Source organism: Saccopteryx leptura, chromosome 5 (assembly GCF_036850995.1).
Source record: "Saccopteryx leptura isolate mSacLep1 chromosome 5, mSacLep1_pri_phased_curated, whole genome shotgun sequence".
Lineage (NCBI taxonomy): Eukaryota > Metazoa > Chordata > Mammalia > Chiroptera > Emballonuridae > Saccopteryx > Saccopteryx leptura.
In genome coordinates, this window is record NC_089507.1 from 10,398,171 (window position 1) to 10,403,610 (window position 5,440).

A 5,440-nucleotide genomic window follows, 5' to 3' on the forward strand; every position below is an offset into this window, starting at 1 on the left:
CACGCAAGGAGGGAAACCATTCCCCTGAAAACCGCTCAGTCTTCTTGGTCTGAGCAGGGTCGGGAGCACAGCTGCAGGGAGGACTGTCACATGACACTGGGGGGCGGGGGTGTGAGGCAGCGTGCTGGACCCCAGGGGAGCGTGCTGGACCCCAGGGGAGCTGGGGAGGACTCTCACATGACACTGGGGGGCAGGGGTGCTGGACCCCACGGGAGCTGGGGAGGACTCTCACATGACACTGGGGTGGGGGTGTGAGGCAGCGTGCTGGACCCCAGGGGAGCGTGCTGGACCCCACGGGAGCTGGCTCCTCAAACGCCAGGGCAGAAGCAGACACGCTTTTTCTCTGGGGGTGAGTTCTTGGTCCTCAGGCTCATTTCTTAGCCTGGAGGAGGCTGCACTTCCCCGGGTGAAGCCTTCATCCTTCAGGGCCCGCACAAGGCTGCCTGCAGTGAGCTAGGTACGATTCCGGGAGGTGGCGCTGCTCCCGGAGATGCGCAGAGCTGCCGGGTTCTTGCGCGGTGTGGTGTACGCTGGGTTCTTGCTCAGGGCCCCTCCAAGCATCCTGGTGGCCTCGGCCTCAGCCTCTGCCTGCACGACCTTTCGCTGCTGCCCCTGCTTTGCTTTTCTCACCGAGAGCTGGGCTCGCTGGGCTCGCTGGGCCGCCTGGGGCGCCGCTTGTTTGGCTGTGTACTCTGCGCTAAAGCTTAGCCCTGTGATGGCGACGTCACCCAGGATGACGCTGAAGTCCTTGGCCCTGTCTGACAGCTCCCTTCGGATCAGTAGGGATGCCTGAACCTGCTGGATGACCAGCAGCGAGGCGTTGAGCTTGGCCACCACACTCTTGAGAACCCGGTTCACAGCGGAGGGCAGCGCCCGCCCCTCGTGGTGTGGCTGGGGTGCTGGCACACGCAGGGAAACTCCAGGGCGTTGGGTCGAGCTGGCGCTCGTAAGGAGATCTGTGGGTCTTTACAGCCTTGGGGGAGGAATTCTTTTGCAGCCTGGCTGAATGTCATAGATGACGGGATCCCGGAACCAGGGGATCCTGAACTGAAGGCCCTTGGTGAGAGCGATGTCCTACTGCAAGCTGCTGATCCGACCAGAGACGGCTCTGAGCCCGCCTTCCGCCGCGAACAGGGACGCGTGGATCATGTCTGCGGGGCGCCGGCCCCCAGCAGTAGCTTCCCTCCGTGCGCATGTCCCGGGGCCCAGAGGGCAGCGGCCCACTGAGGCCTTCAAGTTTTGGGTCATGTCCGATCCTGAGGCCCGGGGCACCAGAGGTCAGGAGGGGGTGCTGGCCGCCTCTACCCCACTCCAGTTCAGAAACTGCACCCTTCACCCCAGGGTCCGTGACCCAGGGGCTCGCAAGGAGGCTTTACTATGGTTTTTAAATGAATTAGTAAATAGGCATGTAACTAAATCTCAGAAATCAGTTTTTAATGTAGCACGTCCTGATAAATAGCACACTTAAACAAAAGTTCCTCAGGAACCACAATAATTTTGAAATAATGTAAGAATGTCAATAAATTACAAAATAGCACCCCAAGATCCTATGTATTCTTTGCCTGGTTTCCTCCCATGATGACATCTTCTACAAAAACAGACAGAACCAGAGAACTGACATTGGCTCGGGACTGTTGACTACAGATCTTAACGTGTATCTCATCAGTTTTTACATGTACTCTTGTGCATGTGTGTGTGTGTGCCGTTCTATAGATTTTAGGACACATACAGATTCATAAAACAATAACCTTGACCAGCACATAGAACTGTTCCACCACCGTAAAGAAATTTCCTCAAGTTTCTCTTTTATCGTCACCACCAACCCTAATTCCTGGCAAATGCTGATCTTTTCTCTGTCATTTTGTCATTTTGAGAACTGCCACTATGCTGAGCGCAGTGTTTCTGACATCCTCCCCCATAAGTATCAATAGTTCATTCCTTTTTACTGCTAAGTGGTATTCCATTGAATGGATGTACCACAGTTTATTTATTCACCCTTTGAAGGACATCTGCATTGCTGTCAGTGTTTGGCTATTACCAATAAAGCTACAATTAAAGAACCTTTGCGTATGGGTTCCTCTAGGCTAAGTACTCAGGACTGAGTTTGCTAGGTTATGCACAGAATACGTTTAAGTGCATGAGAAACTGCTCAGTGTTTTCACCTTGGCTGGACTACTTTTTATCCCTATCAGCAATAGATAAGAGATCCGGTTGCTTTACGTCCTCACTAGTACTTTTTATTGTCAGTATTTTTATTTTAGTCATTCTGATAAGTATGCAGGGGTATTTTGTTGTAGCCTTATTTGAATATTCCTAAGAGGTAATGATGTCAAACATCTTTTGTGTACTGATCCATACATTTTTTTTTTGGTAAAAATTTAAGTGTTGCTGGATTATTTGTTTTCTTACTGTTGCATTCAGAGAGTTCTTCATGTATTCTGGGTACAAGCCCTTTGTCGGATATATGATTTGCAAATCTTTTCTCCCAAACTGTGGTTTCTTTTAGATCTTTCACAGTGCAAAGGTTCTAAATTGTGATGAAGTCCAATTGGTTGATTTTTTTTTTTCTTTTATAGCTCGTGCCTTGGGGTCAAGTCTAAGAACTTTATGCATAGCTCTAGATAATGAACATTTTTTAAAGTGGGTTTTTTTTCCTTTTTAACGTATAAAGAGCTAGCATTGTTTTTGCGGTAAGGTAGATGTCTTGAATGACCTGTTCTCAGAAATTCACTTAGTGCAACTCAATGAAGCCTACATCCTTTGCGGACTATCGGAACCACCAGAGGCACATATTGAGGCCATGTTTCCGGATCAGACCAGGCCGTTTGAGCTGATGCAGCCAGAACAAGAATCCTGGTCCAATTTCCTCAGGCGGCACCAGCAAGCTGGTGACCCACCTTGTCCTCTCTGATGCGACAAGGCAAAAAGGAAGGGCTGGCATATGCCTGTGTTCTTGAAATTTGGGAGCTTGAACATTTTCTTATGAATAATTTTTAAGGATATAAAGTGTTCTGAGACCAAAATGTCTAAGGAACCTGTGTGTATGCTCAGCTCGCTTCCTTCGATTTTCTTCCAACTCCCTTTTTTATCAACAAACCTAGTCCTCTAACATCTTTCATTATTCTCCCTTCTCATGTCACCTGTAACTACCTCCATCTCTATTTAACTAAGATAGGAGACCTATGAAGGAATAAAGCACCATCCTCTCTGAAATAGAGGCACATTCATTCATCAGTTTTTATTGAACACCTAGAATTTGCTTGTTGCTGTAATGTGCTCTGGGAATGAAGAGGTGAAACAGGAGGCACTAGCGGAGGCAGAAAATCAGTCCGGCCCTGGCGGGGACAGTCTGAAGGGACCACTCCCAGAGCAGGGTCACAGGGCCAGTAAGAGGTGCTGAGGGATCCAAGCCCGAGCACCCATGTGAAGCCAGGACCACTCCCAGGCTGAGAGGAGCAAGGAAATAGTGGGATCTGAGGCTGGTCAGCCACCGGGAGAGGATGTAAGGGGACTCCGGCGTGGCTGGAAGTCTAGCTCAGCGGCAGGTAGAGGGAGCAAGAAGCCACGCCTCCAGTGGCCTGCGGCCTCCCATTTGTACTCCGCACCTGCCTTTGGCCAAAGTCAACCGAAGCCAGAAAGCAAAGAAGCCCGCGGGGGGGGGGGGGGGGGGGGGGGGGGGGGGGGCAGGGCTTAGGCCCCAGGACCCAGTGTCTCCATCGCCGTGTTCTGGATCTAAAACAGCCACAGCCACTGCTGACCTCCATACGGGTATGAGGAACCTCAGTTTAAAGAATGTTGAGACAAATACCAAGTGACAAATTTAAGACAAATAAACCGTGTTTAGATAAGTGTCACACACATTGGAAAATCTTATTACAATAAGCCTCAGGTAACAAGTGGGTGGTTTTCTTATATTTTGTTTTAATATACGTTGCTTAAAGCCACCTTCTTAGTGTTTAGGACCTAGATGGCATCTTCCTCTAAGCCCTGGAATATTTTTTACTTCAGTGGCTGGTTTATGGGAATTTAGTTGAGTTTTCTTCCAGGATATATGTTTAGGGAAGTTAAGTGAAATCATGTTGATGGAAGAACAGAAAATAAAGAAGGAAGACATTTCTTGAACACTTAACATTTGCCTGTAATCACACTTAATCTCCACCGCCACTCTGTCTCCTCCGCACACTGGCGACAAGATTCCGTTAGAAGGTCATTATCTAACTAATGGAGCCAGGATTCAAACCTGGGTCTTCCCAACACCAAAGCACATCTTAAAAAAAAAAAAAATCACAAGATTATCTCTGTTTTAACATGTTATGTTGTTTTATAAAGGTCCCTGTTGGAAAACATGAAAAGTGTCTTTTTTTTCCCTTCCTTCCATTCTCCCTCCAAACTTCTTTCCTTCCTTCTTTCCTTCCTTCCTTCCTTCCTTCCTTCCTTCCTTCCTTCCTTCCTTCCTTTCTTTCTTTCTTTTCTTCCTTCCTTTTTTCCTTCCTTCCTTCTCTCCTTTTCTTTCTTTCTTCCTTTCTTTCTTTCTCTCTTTTTTCTAAACTCCATGTATCACAGGTAACATCATTTTCATCTCCCATCCTAATGCTTTCTTCAGAAAATAAATCCCATATCATCAACCTTAATTTTTAAAATACTATTAAATGGATCAGCACTGCAAAAACACTTTTCTATATGCACGATTTGTGTAAAGCACTTATTTAACAAGATAACAAAAGCCTGCTTGTATAGTGTCCTAAGGAAGAGAGTAGCTTTATTATAAAGAATGCTTTCTTCTCAGGAATTATACCCATGAAACATGACCTAAAAAGAACACAATAGGAGGTATGTGAGTTCTATTTTACCTGTTCTGGTTCAAGGGCTATTTGAGTTTTAAACTGGAAAATATTATCTTCCCCAGATTCATGTTTTGCCATAGAATCCAATTCTTTCTCAAATGCTTCATCCAAAAACTCATCAACAGAACTATGATGGCAACAGGAACAATCCTCACGACTTGACAATTCACGCCGAGACAATTCATGCTGAGGGAGCCCAGTTGTTGTTTTTTTTAAGCTTACATGTTTTTTTTTTTAATTTTTTTTTTGTTTATTCATTTTTTAGAGAGGAGAGGGAGAGACAGAGAGGAGAGACAGAGAGAGAGAAGGGGAGGAGGAGCTGGAAGCATCAACTCCCATATGTGCCTTGACCAGGCAAGCCCAGGGTTTCGAACCGGCGACCTCAACATTTCCAGGTCGACGCTTTATCCACTGCGCCACCACAGGTCAGGCCCTGAGGGAGCCCGCCCAGTTTTAAACAGTCAACTTAGTGTTAAATCAGAGAGCGAAGACCAGATGTTTCCACAGCCTTTCCCCATTTCTTCATTCATTGAATTCCACACTTGAAGACCATCTGAATTTCCAGGTACTCACGAAGCACTATTTACTAGGCAGTT

At 47.0% G+C, this 5,440-nt stretch overlaps 1 pseudogene; it reads right to left on the bottom strand.

The window, feature by feature from the left end:
* Positions 1 to 228: 228 nt before the first annotated feature.
* Positions 229 to 1,248, bottom strand: LOC136406443 (prohibitin-2 pseudogene; annotated as a pseudogene).
* Positions 1,249 to 5,440: the final 4,192 nt, after the last annotated feature.